Source organism: Branchiostoma belcheri, unplaced genomic scaffold (assembly GCF_001625305.1).
Source record: "Branchiostoma belcheri isolate BF01 breed outbred unplaced genomic scaffold, Haploidv18h27 scaffold238, whole genome shotgun sequence".
Classification (NCBI taxonomy): Eukaryota; Metazoa; Chordata; class Leptocardii; order Amphioxiformes; family Branchiostomatidae; genus Branchiostoma; species Branchiostoma belcheri.
The window spans coordinates 28902-49498 of NW_017803841.1; the positions used below are offsets into that span (position 1 = coordinate 28902).

General features: G+C 42.0%; 1 pseudogene; it reads left to right on the top strand.

Annotated features, from left to right (window-relative positions):
* The first annotated feature begins 6545 nt into the window (after window positions 1-6545).
* LOC109470868 lies at window positions 6546-15627 on the top strand (annotated as a pseudogene).
* The last annotated feature ends 4970 nt before the right edge of the window (window positions 15628-20597 follow it).

Below are 20597 nucleotides of genomic sequence, written 5' to 3' on the forward strand. Positions count from 1 at the left end.
TGCTAGTAAGGGAAAAGAGAGAATCAGAGGTAAGCAAACAATTCTTTTGAAGAAAATAATGTTAGAAATAACTGACACTGCCATAATCACTTTCAAGTTGTCACATTAGCCTTGATGCATCTAAATACCTATACCAAGTATAGATACTGTCAGATAATTCTATTTCCAGTACATCTATTGTTGTGAAAAGCTAGTTAAAAACAGATATAGGCTAATTATCACATGGTTGTAACTCAATTACATCAATTCTTTACAGGTCCCTTTGGCAAGGAAGAGGAGAGGGGTGCCAGTGGCAAAGAAAGGCCAGAAACGCAAGCAGACAAAACACTACGAGACTTACATGTAGAACAACGAATAACTCCGGATCTCCCTCCGGCTTGGAACCGAAGGTCATATATTATTCAAGGTTTTGTGTCTGAAATTTGTCACCCTTTTTGTCATATCTATTCAAACCCAGAATGTCACCCATTTTTAGAAGATGCAAATGTCTCTACAACTAATTAGGTCTCTTTTACCGGGTATTTGCTAACTTGATCAGGAAAAATTGGAACTGTAGAAAGGGAAAATGAGACAAAAACCTCTTGTGGTTAATTGTATGCTTACTACGATGTGCAGATATGCATATTTAACTCCTAACTATGACCATGCTGTTACTAGTGTACATGTGACAATCTGCTTAAGTCATGTGAGTATGATTGAAGAAATTGCTTAATTTAGTTCGGAATATGATGACCAAAGAGAGGACTTTGGTAGAGAGGAAATACATCACCTCTCCAGTCGACCTCTCCTATGGTTAGCTGACCAAAGCCTTCTCATTCCTCGTTTGGAGACTTGAGCAGGGTAGGGAAAGGGAGGGGGAAGGGGATTTCCCAGAATAACTTTGTAAAAAAATAGTAACGATGAAAATATTTGCAGTGCCATGATACCGCTGTGGAGAGGTTTCAATTTACCGAAGTATTTTCAACATCAATAGGGTTGGTAAATTGGAATGTGATTCAATTGCAGTTACACAAGTGCATGATTCACATGGTTTTCTTCCTGTGGCTTTTTAGGGTAAGAAGAATGTGGAAGTTTCGTCTGTGCCACATGCACATAGGGTCGCTGTACATCCAATGGAATTCATGCTGGTGCAGACGACAGGCATCACCGAGATCACTCGGACCTACCCCAACATTGTTCAAGATCAGGTGGCAGTGATGATCACAGCTACTGAGGAGCTCATCCCGCCTAGAAACCCAACAGAAATGTGCCGAGATGGAACACGTGGCACGTCGACTAGTGCAGAAGTATCCGGTGCTGAGGTCTGAGGGCGAGGATGCACATGTAAAAAGGTCTGCTGTATTAAGAACATTGTGCTATGTTGATGTATACCTGCACACAGTGCTGTTTTACAGACCTGGATTTATGTTTTGTATCTCTTTACATTCTCCTTCTCACCAGTTAACGGCCTGTTTATTCTATCAGCTCAACCATTTCATTATAGAATCTGCTCATCTACATCTATACTACATGAATACCCACGGCGGTCTGTCACTACGGCATTCTTTCCCATTGCTATGCGCGTTCTAAAAGGTATCGGGTTACAACACGCTATTTTGGCCTTTTTTGGACTACCCGTAAAATATTTGAAAATACACAAATAATATTTAGGGGTAAATTTCGTCAAATTAAAATGAAATTATCGTCTTAACATCCTTCAAATGTTAGCGTTTTATGTTAAATCAATGATTTTTTAAAATTTCTCTCTGAAAGACGATTATTTTCGGGTTTCCGAGCACAAGTCATGTCAGGTTTTTAGGCAAACATCGTTTAAACCTGGCTACGTATATTACCCCAGATCCCCGATTTTTTATATTTTTCGCAGACTAGGAATAAGACAAAAAATCGTGTTTTAGGGATTTTTTAATTTCTGATTTTAAGTCTAGTTTTTGTCGACATATTGCTGAAAAAATTGCATTTCTTGACATTTTTCTCACTAAATTACCCATACTTCAAAATTGAGGCCATTTTTCAAAAATCCCTAAAACACGATTTTCGGGACAACCGTTACAGTCATTTTGAGCCGTAAATGGGGTATGTTTGACTCTCCATATTTCCAGGTTTGAACGAGTTTTGGAGACATGTCATATCGCCAGAAAGTGTGCATTGTGTTATTCATTCTGGCGTAAAGAATCATTACAGTATTCAAGGTCACTCAAGGATACGACAGTAGCTTCGCTACATGTTACATGTCCACCAAAAATAATAGCGGACATGTACTGTCCAGGAAACTGTATCTATAGAAAAGTGTTGTTTTTTATCTGTTGCAATGCACGGAGGTAGAAAGGCTTGTTTTGCCGCTTTATAGTAAATGACCGCAGGTGACCCCGAAATAGAACGCGGGTTCGATTCGAATTCCCCAGATCGAACACGATCGAACACAGTTCGGGTTCTATGACATGTGGGAACTTTTCAGCCCAGATTTTACCACCGTGACCAGGCAAAACTCTTCATGGGACTCTTGGTCTATGATCTTGATGATGTCCAAGATAGGGCCGTTAGTAACCGTATGGCCCTGTTTTAGATCATAGACCAAGAGTCCCGTAGAGCACATAGAAAAATCAAGGAAGCAGTCCACGTGCCAGGTTGAATCGTAACGAAGGTTGGGAGCTGCCCAAGTCCTTTACCCCTACTCCGCAAGGAGGCGGGGGAGGCCAGAAGATCCGCACAAGTCTCGCCCTAGTCTCGTGTTCTCGCGAGACTAGGTCACCCCGTGATCAAGGTGTACAGTCGACACCGAAAAAAAATATAGTCACTTATCGAAGAATTTCTACTAACTGTTAATTCTATGTGACTGATAAACCTCTTCAACATCTTTATGTCCTGGGATATCATCAAGTATTGTAATCGATAAAATGCATGAAGGACAAGTTGAATTTTAATTGCAGTCGTGACGCTATAATATAAGATAGATTATGATGGCGACAGCTTACACAACACGACACGCACTATGACCCTGCAAAAGGTATGCAATAAAGGTTGCTGTCAACGTTAACTTTATGTTATGAATTTAAAAGGGATTGGGCAGTAATGTATAATGACTTTTTCTATGATTAACACAATTCAGAGATGATGATTGATTACAGCAACCGTGTTCTGCTGTTTTCTGTAGATGTGGATGAATGCCTGAATAACGGAGGACGGGGTCCATGTGACCACATCTGTACAAATGTACACGGCAGTTACCGCTGCTCCTGCCAGGCGGGATACCAGCTGGACGTAGACGGCGTCTCTTGTACTGGTAGGACAGAAGTGTTGAATCACTCACTCACTCACTCACTCACTCACTCACTCACTCACTCACTCACTCACTCACTCACTCAATCATCTTCTGAACCTAGTGGTTCTTGAGGCGACAGAAGGATTTCCAACTGGCCCTATCTGCAGCTGCGTCCGGGGCTGTGTCCAGAGTCAGTCCCCTCTCATTTAGGTCCCTCTGTATTGCTCTCCGCCACGTCTCTTTTGGACGCCCTCTATTTCTCTTTCCTGTTGGTTGCCATGTTAGGGCAGCTGTTGTTATCGAGTCTGAGGGCATACGAAAGACGTGACCACACCAGGCCCATCTGCGCGCTGCGTTTTCTCCAGCGTCACTATTCCTGTTCTATTGAGCAGGTCCTCGTTTGAGATGGTATTTGGCTAGTATACCCTTAACCCTAAACAGTACACCTGGGATCCGCGCGGACCCCAGCACTATATATTCTGTAATATCTTTTTTGTTTCTAAAGATTTTTTTCTGTAATTGTCACCCACAAAGTTGTCTCTCAATACAGTGCAGAAAACTCCGTTTCTACCATTTATAAAAAAAAAATTATATCTGATTTTCTTTTGGGGTCCGCGCGGACCCCAGCCGGCTTTCGATCATAATGGATACACTGGCGTTCTTATACATTACCTTATTTCCGTTTTTATATATGTTTTTATGCACTCATCGTATGTCTACCAAGTTTTCAGAGAATGGTGTAGTAATAGAATTAAATTTTGATAACTTTGGTGTAATTATGACGTCATATGACGTCAGAGCTAATAATATAGTCCGCCATATTGGATTTTGACCAATGACGTCATCAAATTAGCATATTCTATGCATATTAAATGATTTAACTTATATTTAGATATGTAAGATGTTATTAATGTTGGAAAAGAAGTGTAATTTAATATAAAAATTTTTATGTTTAAACCAAAATTACTTCTATTTAAAAAAAACTGCCTGCTAGAAACCCGTTGCCATGGCAACACAAAAAAACATCAACTTACTAGTATTAAACTAATATGAACTTTTTTCCAGAGGCATTTTAGGAAAGGTCTCCAAATTTGATACTTCTAGCGCAAGCCGTTTAGCCGCTATCTGAGATCAAAGTTGGGCCTCAAAAGCCCCTTCAGTCTGAAATGGGTTTAAAAATAGGGTATTTCTTCTTGTCTTCTTTTCTTCACCAAAAAATAGAAAAAGTTCAAAATGTATGATTTTTGTATGTAATGTGGTCACAGAGGTTCCCACATCAGTTTGCAAAACAATTGAGCTGGTAGCATGTTAATAATTACTAAAAATTAGCAAAAAACTGTTCTGGGGTCCGCGCGGACCCCAGGTGTACAGATTAATCAGTCTGGGAAGGTGTACTGTTGAGGGTTAATATGCGTCTAAGGCATTTGTTCTAATAGTGGCTGTTGTTTTCCAACATTCTGCCCCGTATAGTAAAACACTTTGGACATTGCTTTTGTATATCCTTATCATGGTATTTGTATGGACAGAGGTGTTTCTCCAAAGTGGTCCAAGCATTGCAAAGGTTCGATTCGCTTTGCCAATTCTTGTGTTTATTTCTCGGGTGCAGTCCCCATCAGCCGTCATTACGCTGCCTAGGTACGTGAACTCTTTCACGTCTTCTAACGGCTTACCATTTAAGCTAACCTGGTCTTTAGTATCGGTACTGTTTCTTAAGACTTGTGTTTTCTTTTCATTTACCCGCAGTCCGATGGTACTAGCAGTTTTTTGTAGTTTTTCTGTCTTCTCTTGTACTTTCTGGTGACGATGAGCAATTAGGCCTAGGTCGTCGGCATAGTCTACGTCTTCCAGAACTTTGTAGGCAGTCCATTTAATGCCTCGCTGCTTCTCTTGGATGACATTTTTCATTATCCAATCAATGGCCAGAGAGAAGAGCAGTGGTGAAAGGATACGCCCTTGTTTCACCCCGGTCAGTACATTGCTGTGGATTACCCGGCATTCAAAGTTTTCATACATTGCTCTGACAATGTTAACCAGCTTCTGTGGTATTCCGTAATGCCTGAGTATCTTGTACAGGGAGTCCCGATGAAGGCTATCAAATGCCTTTTCAAAGTCTACAAACACTACATACAGAGAGTTATTCTATTCTTTTGACTGTTCTAGAATTTGTTTCAATGCAAAAATGTGGTCGGTGCAAGAGCGTCCTTTTCGGAACCCTGCCTGTTCTGGTCTTAATATGCTGTCAACAGCACTTATATCAATGGTTTATTTGCATTAAAACACAACAACACTGTCCCAAAAATGGCAGCCAGAGGCTGAATTGACATTGAGGCATCACATTATTAGTATAAAACGTCATATTAAGCGATTAAAATAGAAATAAAGCATTACATAAAATGTATATAAAATATTATCAACGACGTGTGTATCAACAAGTGCAAATTAATATCGTAGCAGATAACAAAAACAGACGGACACTGGTAACACTAAAATAAGTCTTAGGTTTAAAAAAAATGACAGTGTTACATATTAAGCAGGCGGATCATGAAAGGAAGGGCACTTGGTAACGATCAGTTCTGCTGCGAGGGGTGTTCAGTTTACTTCTGATCCTTTGTAGGATAATACGGCTAAAATCTTGTGATTGATAGTAGGGTGAAAGCCCTCCAGTTATTACAGTCAGTCAGGTTCCCCTTTTTGGGCAATTTTACAATACGTCAAGTTTTCCATACAGATGGTATTGTCTCATGATCCCAAATATCTTGTAGAATGTCTACAAGGCGTATTTGAGGCGTGAGTTGTTCTTATGCTTTTAGCATTTCGGGGCATACCCCATCTTCCCCTGGTGCTTTACCATTTTGCAGCTTTTTAATTGCTTCTTGAACTTCCTCCACTGTTATGTTATTCATGTTAAAGTCAAGGTCATTATCTGCCTCTTTTATACTTGAGAGTACTTGTGGTTCAGGTCTATTTAGCACGCATTTAAAGTGCTCTCTCCATCTTTCCAGTTTTTCTGTCTCCTGTGTGATGGTACTACCATCTGCCGTCGAAGTGTTGAATACAAGTTTGAATTTCTTGATGGAAAGTAACCTTGAATTGCTTGATGAAAAGTCGTACTGATCAAAACGTTGTGTTTTCACTTACCAGCGTCGAAAGTAAACCTTTATCAAGATTAAGATTACATTTTACAGTCAAGAATTTACAAAAAAAAAACTTACAACTTAAACATATGATAATCGTAATATTCAGATCTGGACGAGTGTACCCAAGGACTTCACGACTGTGAGCAAACATGTCTGAACACGTTTGGTGGGTTTTCCTGTGGATGTGACGTCGGGTTCTCTATCGCTGACGACGGGAAGACTTGTTCAGGTGAGATTTTCATCAGAGATTTTTGCGATGTAAATTTTGAATTTTGTCCTGCTTAGATGTCTTACAGGCCAAACTTGCTAACTCATTAGGCTTAAAATACAATCAGTTTGTGTTGTTTGTGTTGGTGACCTAGTACCTTTAAAGAGTTTTTTAAAGCAGATTTTGGTGTCAGCGTGACATAATTCCAAACCGCTATCTACCAAGCAAATGCATATCTCTTAGTATAGTCTTGTGGTCAAGCCTTTACAGGCAGCAACAGTTTTATCAGCAGATATTGATAGATTTTCTAGATGATAAAAAGTCAAAATAAACACTTTTGAAGGCCACAAATAAAGGGATTGAGGAAGGTGTCAATGTAAAAGTCACTGTGGCTTAAATAATGTTAACCAGTTAGAGGTTTGTAGGGGAGCCATTTGATGTTGCCAGTTCTTTTACAGATGCCGATGAATGCCTGAATAACGGAGGACGGGGTCCATGTGACCACATCTGTACGAATGTACACGGCAGTTACCGCTGCTCCTGCCAGGCGGGGTACCAGCTGGATACAGACGGCGTCTCTTGTACAGGTAGGAATGATGTTGAATCTGACTTTCAAACTTGATGGAAAGTCGTAATCCAAACGGTGTGGGTTTTTTTTTTTCATTATCGATAGCGGTAGTAATCTTTCCAGCGCCGAAAGCATAGTTTTACGTAGACCTTTATCAACACTAAGTGATAAATGTTGATAAAGATAAAAGTTATACAGTCAAGAATTTAGAAAGAATTTAAAACTTCAATATACTATAACTGTAATATTCAGATCTGGACGAGTGTACCCAAGGACTTCACGACTGTGAGCAAACATGTCTGAACACGTTTGGTGGGTTTTCCTGTGGATGTGACGTCGGGTTCTCTATCGCTGACGACGGGAAGACTTGTTCAGGTAACGTTGATATATTATGGGACCCATTATCAATGGGAATCTGGATAATTTTGTAGCCAAACCAGCTAACTCGGGGTTTCATACATTTACAAGAAGCATGTGCATTTCCTTCATAGGGGCCATCAATGCCCTACCGACGACATTACGTCACATACAGCAAATGTTGATTGCTTTGATTCTGGTTCCATTTTTTTAATCCTTTGAGTCGTGAATGAATGTGATGCCAATAGCGGCCAGGGCTCGTGCGACATGTTGTAAAGATGAGCAAGCGAGTTGTTACACGTACTGGTAAATATTTCGTTATCTATCCATACTTGCATATCTACAAGTATAAGATCTGTTAAAGTGTTATAAAAGCACGGTTGGTACATGGTTAATTAAACTTGTTTTCAGACATGGACGATTGTTTTGCGGACACCTGTGACAACGGCGGTACCTGTGTGGACGGTGACGCCGCGTTCTCCTGTACGTGTCCAGCAGGCTACAAGGATGCCAGACACGTAAGTGGGGAATATTACTAGAGAGATAATGAATGAATGAATGAATGAATTAGTTTTATTGCTCGATAATTGTGTTTGGTACAATGTATGGCAACGGTATGATTCTGTACAATAGGACAAAAATGGACGGTAGCATTCTATATAATCATTACTTCCCTTGTTACATTGATAAAAATGGTAAGTGTCATGCACTCATTAAGTACCTCAAGCTTTGTAGCCGTCGAATCACATTGCAGCAAACTATGAGAGAAAGAAAAAAAGGGTGTATCAAAATTGATGTACATGTAAGTCATTAAAATCTTTCTTGTCTGACCCATCCCAGCCCCTTGCAGTGAAGACTACGACGCTCCCCAGTACGGTGGGAAGGTGTGTACTACCTCTGACGTCACCACTGGCGCCATGATGTGCACGGTGTTCTGTGAAGGAGACAGGGAGTTCGCGGGGCGCCCGGCAGACGCCTACACCTGTAACGCCCTGGGCACCTGGAGCGCCGTATTTGTAGACTCCAGCGGTCCGCAGCCGTTGCCGCCCGTGCCTCGACCATGGCCAGACTGCACCGGTACTTTCAATATATATTTTCCATGTATATGCAAGTGTGTTCATAGCCGTCCTTAAGATATTTAGGATTGCGTTCGCATGATGAAACATCACATTGTATTATGTAAACCTGCATTGCTTTCACGACTGCATTAAATCAGAAGCGTGCTCTGAAAACGTCATCGTCAGAATCCTTTCTTGTTCATTGGGCCTGCCTGTATGCTGAATTGCGACCAGTACGTATGTGTCATTGGTACAGACTGTGGCGTACTGGTAAATACTTGATAAAAAGCATAAACGATGAAAGACGTGATGACATGACCACCAATGACAGAACCCATGTATCTTATAAACTACTTTATATCCACAGGAAGGTACCGTCCCGGAAGGGTACACATCAAGGGAGAGGTGTTTTACTATTACGGCGGAGACTGCCAGAGCAGCATGCAGGAGATCATCGCCAACTTTGAGGAGAATTTCAGCAACTTGCAGTCGGCCCAGCCCGGTGCGGGCATCTCCACGCAGCTGGGGACGGTCGAGATCGAATGCGGAAGTACTGCCAGATCCACCAGCGGCAACAAGAGGTCTGTTTTCAACGAACAGGTTATAAAAACCACCCGTGGCTTCTCCGTCAAGTTTGAAGTAGTCGCCACTACATCTGCGGAAACCGTCACAGAAAATCATCAGATTGATCTGGTGTTTGCTTTGGACGATGTGTACTTTGAGATCGAAGAGAAGGTGGCTTCCAACCAGTTAAACCTGGCAATCGGAGGGCAGGTTCTAAGCGCTGCGTCATTCGAAATGGGCTTCGCGGAGATACCGGTCAACTGCATAGATGGGCAGCTGGCATACCAGGATGACTTTCAGGCATACTGCAGTAAGTCATCCCAGATGATATCCAAACATCGTCGTGTGACCGTTACTTACATAGATCATTTTGTGTGCTTAGACTTATGTTGACGCCAAAATGATGCCATATTTATTCAAGCTGTTATAAATGATTGTATCCTTTTTTTCATATCATTGAACCTTTAGAGAGGCAAAAAGGATAGTCTCTACAAGACTTCTTTTGCGGGGTGAATAAATCGTAGAAATCGGCCTAAAAAGGGTATTAATTGGCCAGAGAAGGTAGCCGGCAAGAGAAGCGCCATTTCCCCGCCGGGAGACTACAAAAAGGATGCCATCATGGGAAACAATGGGTTCATCATCTCCACTCGTCCCTGCCCTTAATGTTTGTTTACTGCACCATCTTACACTACAGCTGACTGCCCTGCCGGCACCTTTCACGCCATTGCCACCGACACCTGTGAGGACTGTCCTGCGGGAGGATACCAGGACCAGCCGGCCCAAACCATCTGTAAAACCTGTCCCAACAACACCTGGACGGTTTTCCCCCGATCTGTGGAACTGGCGGAATGCGTCGCAGGTACGTTTATTATTATCATAAATACTTCCTTTGGTTATTTGTTACTTACCTGCAGTAGCATAAAACAGTTACGTTAAGTTTCGTTTTACTATGATGGCCATATTACTGTAACAAGCGTTTATGTAGTCATTTTGATGTTAAAGTTACGTCATTATCGTAACAGTAAAGGAATGAGAATTGTATGTTGCCTAACTTATGGTATAAGGAAATAACATGTATTTTCATTTAATAGTCTGTGAGGGGAAGGACGGTCCATGCTCCAGCTGTACCTACAAAAAGAGACAACTGATATGTAAAGTAAGTGTACATTTAAACGATTGCAATTTTTTCATATTAAATTTAGAAACTTGACAAAATAGGTAATGTAAAGCGTCTAGATGTTCACACAACATGCTCTTTGCATTTCAGTGTGAAGTCGGTTATGCTGGATCGAATGACGGACTGACCTGTGGTCTTGACAGTGATCTGGATGGCTATCCTGATGCTTCACTGCCATGTACCGACACTACTTGCAACCAGGTTATCTATTCCATATAAGATTACTCGGTCCAATTCAATTCTATTTTTTTCAGATATCTTTTGAATGAATATCGGGCTTTGACAAAATTTACCGTTGTTTCGCCATCGCACCTTACTGTCAATTTGCTTGAAACACGCCTGTAATGTTTGATGAAGAATATAGACGTTGCTCCTTAGTAACTTACCTCTCATTTCAACACTCCAGGACAACTGCCCACGGACACCCAACAGTGGACAGACGGACACAGATGGAGACGGGTTTGGGGACGCCTGTGACGACGACTCTGACAATGATGGCGTCTGGAACACTGTGGTAACATTTGTAATAATCATATATCAAGAACTGACGTCTTAAGCCCTATTTTAGCTTCTCTTAAGTTAAAACAAGATGCACTTTGGCATTATAGTTGACACATTTCCAAATTGATGTAGTCTGAGTTTTCACTAGCTTCAATTCAGTGATTACCCAAGTAAACATTACCAGCTTCAGCTACAGAGTGCTGAGTCACCTACAATGTTATGTTCCTATAGAAGTATGCGGGTGTTAAATTTACTTAGGGTGTCTAAGGCTGTGATAAAATCATAACATAATTATAAGAAGCTACAGATGGATTACCACCATGATATTCGATATGTCTTTAGGGGTTGAAGATAAAAAAATATATCGCTATGCATCAAAGCTGGGCCATACATTCAAAATAATCAATGTTTTATTTTTAAACAGGACAACTGCCCACTGGCTACTAACGTCGGCCAGACGGACAGTGACGGGGACGGGGTGGGGGATGACTGCGACAACTGTCCGGCGGACATCAACACGGACCAACAGGACACCGACGGCGATGGGCAGGGCGATGCTTGTGATCAGGACAGCGATGATGACGGTAAGGGCATCAGATGGACATAATATCACTATCATCAATTGACACTCACATAGCTCGATAGAGTCACTTGCATGTAAGTTAACGAATGAATGCATATTTAAGTAATTCTTTTAATATGTTAACATCTAATCACGTGGTGACTGCACAGTCAATTTTTTTCAACTTATAATAATGCCGCTACAAACACGGGACAATACATGACAGGACAATACTCATTTTTACCTGATCGAAGTGAGGAAAATCGTGTAAAATGCCTTTCCCAAGTATTTGGCAGAGATAACAAGCTGGATGAATCACTTTTAGTTGATGACTTGCAGCTTACTGATGTTGTGTGAACTGCACATACAGGGGTAAACGATCACCACGACAACTGCCCGTTGCAGCCCAATGTGGACCAGACTGATTCAGATGGAGACGGCGCTGGAGACGTCTGTGACAACTGTCCGAATGTTCCCAACTCTGATCAGGTACCTTTGTCTTGTATTCATGCAGTATTTTCCTCTAAGATGCATGAGTAATCTTTGCAATTTTGCTTCGAAGTGTGTAAAGTTCTTAAAGTACTGTTTCACTTATACATTTTCTGTATCTACGCTGCAACTTTAGATTGATGTCGACCAAAACGAGATAGGGGATGCTTGTTCAACCGGCATCGACAGGTAATTTTATTTCACTCATGTGAAATTGTAATTTTAATTTCAATTGTCTGCGTTCGTTTTAGGAACCATAGTTTTGTCTTCGATGTTATGAAAGTACTACGGCACATGTTAAATACTTACTATCGTTGTTGTAGCGATGCTGATGGCTATCCGGACAGTCTGGACAACTGCATCACTGTGCCCAACAGTGCACAACTCGACACGGATAATGACGGACAAGGTACATCGTTTCACCAGAGTCAATGACCGCCTAGGTGCCTACTCTAACTGGCATTCTTGCCTAATTCACCGAGAATATGGTTAATCATATCGGTAGGAAATGACTCAACAGTCCTAGTAATTTTCAACGATACACACACGCCATATATTCACATAGGCCTGCTCAGAGCAGGTCTAGGTCAAAACTCTATCATGTATCATTGCTGAATATAACATGTCGATTGTAACGATTATGTTGTAATAACTAATTATTCCTCTGCAGGCGACGAATGTGACGATGACGATGACAACGACACCATCCTTGATGACGTGGACAACTGCCGCCTCTTGTCGAATGTGGACCAGGCCGACCATGACGGTAGGTTTGGTTTAATTTGGTTTGGAAGAAATTTAGTTGTGTGCCAGTGAATATGTCTTTATGTCACTGTATGTTGTCCTTTGCTTTACTGTCTTGTAACAAGCTGGGCCCCTTGGAAAACATCCATTTTAGGCTGAATGGGGTTATCTGCTGTCTTGAGATTAATAAATAAATCTTTCGATATTGCATGGGAATCTGTTATCACGCTACATGATTAGTAAGGTGTATGTTAAGAGAACACAATGTTACACATAATCAACTGTACGTGCAGCGTTCTATATGTAGTTCCCCATCACCATTGCTTACTGTATTATGAAGGTGATGGGATAGGGGATGTCTGCACCCTTGACTTTGATGATGACGGCGTGCCAGACGCCGATGACATGTGTCCTGCAAATAGCGTCATCAGCAGCACGGACTTTAGGAAGTACGTCACCGTCAGCCTCGGTGACGTCAACTCCAACAATCCGCCACTCTGGGAGACCAGCAACGAGGTGAAACATTTGTCTCTTGTTATCAGTCTCGTGTTAAGTCAAACAAAAGCATGGCGTCGTGACCAACCGTAACTTGTGACATCCTTCATGTTCCCCACAGGGTGCTGAGATCACCCAGAAGCTGAACAGTGGTCCTGGAATTCTTCTTGGTACGTAACTGTCTTGATATATATTGTTGTACTGGACCTATCCTGGGCTACATGTATGGGTATTCTGCATATTTTACATAGTTTTATAGACTAAATTTACTGACCCCATCACGTACTACACGATAAGCACTGATAAGAAAGGACAAATACTAGTAAGTGTCGAAAACAAAATTTTTAACACGGCAAAAATGGTATTTTTAGCAATATTGTGTGTTGGCCTCCCTCCTTTCTTCATGAACATTCCACAATATTTCTTCTTAATGATACATTGCTATCTAGAGTTTACGATTCACTTGATGTTCAAGGTATCTAACAAATTGCGTTCATATTATTACCATTGGGGCTTTTGTGGTAAATACTAAACCGCATAGACTATCGCTTCGCAATGGATCTTCATCCCCAGCAGATTCTTCAAATGTTTTTTTTCATCCTCCCAGGCATGACCAACTTCGGCAGTGTGGACTACCGTGGAACCTTCTTTGTGAACACCCAGGTTGATGACGACTTTGTGGGTTTCGTCTTCAGCTATCAGAGCAACTCTCGGTTCTACCTGATGTCCTGGAAACAGGCAGGGGACGGCAGCGGTGGAGAGGCAGGTGTTCAGCTGAAGGTACGTTCTCATATTTACAAAAGAACGAGCCACTGATGGCCGGGGTCCAGTCTAGGATTCGACTACACAGAGTGACTCTAAACTGGGATCCAGCTGGGAAGACGGATTGTGGTACGGGGTCTTGCAAAAAGGGGTTGGGAGGGGAACAACGGCTGGCAGATGGAAAGAGTCGAATGGAGAACCATGACTGCTCGCCTCTGTACATTTGACATGCCTCAAAGATTATGACATTTACCTCTTATTTGTTAGTTCTAGGGGTCAAAATCAATATTTATATTGGACCACCACTTTCAGTTGGGACAACAAGTAGAAATACTTATCAAAGTCGATGCATACATACTAGTACATAATATAATAGATTATATAACATATGCACTCGTACATCACACTAACGATTAGACAATCTTTTGTGTTTACAGCTGGTAGATTCAACAACTGGACCTGGCCAGGACCTGGCGTCGGCTCTGTGGAACGCAGACAAGATGCAAGGACAGGTGAGAGAACCATCTTCAAGTTTATCTTTTTAAAATTTATCAAGAAAAGTGTAGAAGATTATGCAAACTCTAATCTAAAATTGCTGTGGTCGCTCTTGAATATTTTCCCATTTTTGTTGTAGTTGAATACAATAATTTATTATAGTAAACTCCTTTTTTCTATATTTGTGCCCAGACCAAACTGTTGTGGGAGGACCCCAACAAGCTTGGCTGGAGTGACCAGACTGCCTACCGCTGGGAACTGAAGCATCTTCCTGACATCGGACTCATCAGGTACATTACCTATCAGCAAGACCGGGTGATGTCTGTAAGATATCACAAGGGGATTTAGGATATAATGTAAATTATGAAGTGGAAAGGGACAAGGGCCTGCACTTATTTACTGCATGATCGTTTAGTTTGACCTGAGCTAAACATAGCATATATACGTATGTATGTAACTGTAAAGGACTAGTAGCAAAAGCCACAACATATATGTATACGACTGTCTTTTAGAATGCCTTATCAAAAAGTACTAGAAATGTAGGTGGCTGGAACGTGTATGTCGTCTATATCCATAGCACATCTGTACTATCCACTGTAAATAAAGATTACCCACGACACAATTCTGTTGGTTTGAAGTTCTTAACACTTGTTCAAGTCCTAAAGGTAACCTGCATCTATCTAAAACCCATCCAGGTTGAAGCTGTACTCCGGCAGCCAGCTTGTTGTGGACTCCGGTAACGTGCAGGACCAGTCCCTGCGCGGCGGCCGTCTCGGGGTGTACTGTTACTCCCAACAGGACGTCATCTGGTCCGATCTCCTCACCAAGTGCGATGGTAAGCCATTGCCGTATTCTGTAAAGGTATTCTGTAAGCCATTCTCGTCTTGAAGGTATTCTGCAATCCGTTCTCGTCATGAAACTTGAAAGGGTTTCTGCTTAAGGATGATTTTGTCTTCTTTTTGTACAACCCAAGCATGCAGACTCGAACCATACCTTACTTTATAACTCGGTTAAGGTCAAACATAAACAAGCTAGAATAAAAGTGATGATTATGATGACTCGTTGGAGATAGGTATGGTTCTACATTAGTAAAGTAAATCTATAGACATCATCAGAGGGACACGTAAGACGTGTAAGTGTAAGTGTTATTGCTCTTCCGACCATGAATTTATCATGTTACCAGTACGCTCTAAGTCTTGCTTGATGGGATGTGTTTCAGACAACGTGCCAGCTGACTTCAGCCAGCTGTGAGCCTAGCATTGAATGCGACGCACCATAACTGTTCCACGGAACCCACTGTAGCTCAGCTCTGCTGCCTCTTTTGATTCTTGATTTCCTTAAAAGGGACAATTTCCTACAAATATGCGTGCCGTATCAGTATAATAAAAACATGAATGAAATCATTATGGCACGAATTGCGTCATAAATTACGTTAAGCATTTATTTATTTATTTATTGGTTCGGCTGGCCCAACTAGCTTGAACCTACTTAAGCCAAGTTAAGGGCTTGCGCTGGGGAAAAAATGTGGTTAAATACATACAAGTGACATAAATTCTTAAAACGTCTTAATTACATAGGGTCAACAAATTGTGGTCATTTCTATATACAAATTACATACATTAAAATAAAATTATTACATACCGTAAGATTGGTAAAAATTGAATACATGTATGTGATGTCTTATACAGAAAACTGGTCTCAAAGGCAGAGCCATACTTACGCTTTGATTAAGTTTGAATGATGCTAGGGATATAGCTGTCTGTGTGTCCTGTGGAAGAGAGTTCCACAGTTGGACGGACCTGTAGAAGAAGGTTTTTTTGTGTTCTGATACTTTGGGGAGCTTGCGAAGAAAGGTTATTTGCGTTTCTGAGAGAATATCTAGATTCAATGGCGAATCATCAGGTGGTTGGTAGGAGACTGAGAAGGTGGGGGGGGGGGCAGTGTCCGTTCATCAGCTTATAGAGGGCAGTCAGAGTGTGAAGTTTACTGCGAAAGGTAAGAAATGGGAGACGTAACTGAGAGTAGACGGAACGGTAGGACGGATACGGAATGCCATGGTGGCCACTGATCATTCTGGCTGAGCGATTCTGGAGAGCTTCAAGTAGCCTCTGGTCACGCCATGTGAGACCTGCCCATAGAATGTCCGCATATTCCAGAACAGGTCTTACCATGATCTTGTAGAGCTGTAGCAGGATGTTCTGGGGCAACTTCTTGCGTAGTGCACAGAGCATCCCGGCAATTCTTATTGCCTTATTTGTATTGTTCTTGTCTGTACTCAAATTCAGGTTGTTCTAGGACAGAGATTTGTAGGCAGCTCACTAGACAGCTCATTATCTATGCAGGGAACTTTAACGTCATGATTTGTAGGCGTGGCCAATCCTTAACGAATATTTCATACAACCGTCTTCAAGTTCCTATACGATATTATATAAACATCATCATCTAGAAATAATTGATTGAAAACAATGTATAGATGATATCGATAAAACATGACGATATATGAGTCTTGCTGAGGTACTCAGCTTCAGACAGGTAAGAACTGAGAAAAGACAACGTTTATAAAGCTCCACCCAGCCTTATTCATGACGAGAACTAACAGTTTAATCATCTGTGCAGTTAGACAAGTGACCTTTGACAGCCCTTTCCCAAACCTGTACTTGACACTGTCATTACTACATTCCTGAGTATCTCATAGCTTACAACCAATCTACAACATCGCTTTGCCCTATACTTTTTTTATTACAACATTTCATGACTGGACATGCATGGTGACGGCGCACTCAAGTTATGTAGACTTATTTCATATCGTCACAAACGCAGAGGACATACTTTATACGCTGTGTATTGAGAAAATGGCATATTGGACGGGTTGACAAACTTTTTGTCTTAACACGACTGACTGAATGCCCGTGACCCCTAGTGTACAAATTAAGTCGTCAGACAAAAGTGACAAGGTACGCGACATGGTATAGTACAACTCCACCCATTTCGAGCCCTAGGCGAAACAATGACAACTAGAAAGGCCAACATTTGCTTCGTAGCAAATGTAATATTTCACTCCATCTCCGTCCCCAAACAAAAATTGCGACATTACGAGGAAAGAGTAATGCTCATAATAGTCTGTTTGCAGGATGTTGATCATGATGGTTAAGGAATAGTACAGAAGCCATGCCCGAATGCTTGAAAATGATATGCCGGATGCTCTTACAAATAATGCATCAGTTTAAGTGCATCAGGAGACATAATAACGGTCATCATGATAAACCGCCTCCTGAGAACATTCAGGCTGAACACTGTTTGAACCCAACGACAGCAGCAGCCTGTTCTTTGTGTAGAAACTAAAGTTTATCGACGGCTTGGGAGAGAGTTTCCATGTAAAGTGGGCCAGAGCTAGGTGCAGATAACCGGTACCCTGCCTGTTGTATTGTAGCCCATACTATCTCCGCCTCTGAGTGGTCATCTGTTCGGGTTGAAACTAAGTTAGATTTAACTGCAATAAACACACCTCCACCTTGACTGTTACGGTCCTTACGGTACACATCGTACTCTACTGGGAATATTTCCGAATCTGAACCCAGATAAGATTCATTACCGCAAATAACATCCGGGTTTTCTACCTTTATAAGAGCCCTGAATTGTGTATTTTTGCCCCCCCCCCCTTATATTACTGCAGGTCAGGGACAACAATTTATACGCAATAACTGTTCAAAACAGATCAAAAGCTCTTACCAATCCAATATACATGTGTATTCATTTACTATGTCGACACAGATACAATGTATACATATTTATTCCTGAATATATGTTTTCGTTCTGTGTCTATACAAAATCCAATGACTCCCCGTGTCTGTTCAAGAATAACCGGACCCAATTCTTTTTAATGTCAATTCGTGCGTATTAATTTCCTATGTCACAACAGAAACAATGTATGCGCAAGTTTTGTTCAATGATATATATCCAATTTAGTTACTAATATTCAGTTTCTTGGCCTTCTCTTCTATGGGCAGTACTTTTGCGAATGCCGATATGCATGACATACACGAGTAACATTCACCCCTAAATCCCTCCCTTGAGGCCAGCACCTTCACTTGCAGCCAGGACACCCTTCAGCACCTCTCCTCGTTCATTGGCCACAGTCGTGACCCAGGCAGCTGTACCATCTGAATTCCGGGAGAGGGACAAATGATGGGGGATCAGCAAAATCTGGAGGGGAAACGTCCACTTTCTGAGGCTTCTTTGTCACAGTCCCTCAGGTACTGCATGGTCGTGGACACTCCAGGCTTCTCTTTGTTGCTCTGTCAACTTCTGGAGTTGTATCGCACTGTTACCCAGGCCTCTCGGAAGGCCTTGCTCAGGCAGGCGATGCTCCCAACACGTCGCACAACAGGTGGTTGACGCCGACGAATTCGTAGGTCATGATGGCCTTCCCTAAACCTTCGGCGATTACGTCCCCGAGGGTTTCGGCATCTTGCTGGAATACCGCCATCACAGCCTTTAGTGTTCGGTTCAGGGCGACGTTGGCCTCGCTGAAGCTTAGCCAGCGGATAGCATGGAAGGACTTTACGTCATCTGTGTCATGCATGTCCTTGAGACGGGCTTGCCTGGAACTGCTGTTTGCGAAGTACCCATAGACACTGCCCATGGTTCTTTGGTAACGCTGAAGCAGACATTACAAGTATTATAAAGTGTGAGTCTTCACTAGGCCGTGGCCAGGAGAGGCTGACAATTTTGTTATGTACCTTCAAGTTACTGGAGTAAATCAACAATAATTATTCACAAAGGTTTAGCCAGTCTATTATGTTGAACATGAATTCCCCTTAATCGATAACACTGGGGCATAAGCTGCATAAGTTGGTTTGGTGTGGTGGCTTCTTGAGGTCTGATTTTGTCCGCTATGTTGCTGAATATTTGATTGATCTGTGGACACAAATGGCGGATCAATCACCACTACTACTAATGATGAAACACTACCATTATAATCTACCATCAAATACTCAACATTTTCTGGCAAATGATATTTCTCACGTTCCACAATTCTGTATGGGGGGGGGCATTAATCTTTTAGTGGCTATTCAGTATATCATACATTTTCTTATACTCTCTAAGACTGTAACAATTTGCAGCATTCATTGCCAAACAATCATTATCAGTCATATGCACACTAACATTACCTGCTGACCATAAGTGGTAGATCTTTGATGACCTCTGATCATGTGTCTCCAAGAGATGATTATGTTGCATAAAGAACAACACATCCTTCTTATCTTCAACATTATCATAACAGAAATTGTCAACATACGAAATCACATCCGGCAAACATTTGCGTTTATCATACTGAGCAGCACATTCAAGTAGTTTTCACTTTCCTTTCCACGGGCCTTCATGTACATGTCAAGATCACACATGATGGTCTGTTCACACCCATTGTCATGATAGACTCATTTTACTTTTAACTTGTCATGTAAAGCAAGTTTCGACTTAAAGAACGTAACTGATGAGAAAACATTTCTGTTCTACAATCAGGACATGTTCATGACTTCTTAGTAGCCATTGCATAATGCAATCACAACAGAATGTGTCCACATTTTCCCTGTCGTGGTTTGTAGGCGACACCCTCCCTACAAAGAGCACAAAAACACATTTGCCTTGGTCTCATCCAGAAATCTATCCAGCGGTACACTGTTAAGCTCCACACAAGGGACTTTGTCAGGCGTAGGCGGTTCGATGGTTTTACTGGAGGGCTCGCCACTGGTTGACGGGACTGGGTCAGGGGGTTGACGAGACTGGGTCAGGGGGTTGACGGGACTGGGTCAGGGGGTTGACGAGACTGGGTCAGGGGGTTGACGGGACTGGGTCAGGGGGTTGACGGGACTGGGTCAGGGGGTTGACAGGACTGGATTGGCATGGTTCATACCCGCACTGCTCTCAATTAGAAATAGTCTTCACGCCTCCCCCAGCAAATCACACTGTAGATGGGGGTTGACCTGTCTGGGGAAAGACTTATCGCCTCATCGCGTTACTCGTCGCCTCCTTCAACCTCTTGCTTTTCGGAGTCTTACCGGTCGAAAACTTGTACCCGCCCATTGGCAAAGTGCCTCATGCCAATAAGCGTCTGACTGACCCTTCTTTGGCATGACGGAAAACTGAAGAAAACTATTAAAAACCACGCCGCTCACGATCCAACACGGCCGCCCCTTTTCCATCCCCCATTTCCCGTGTTA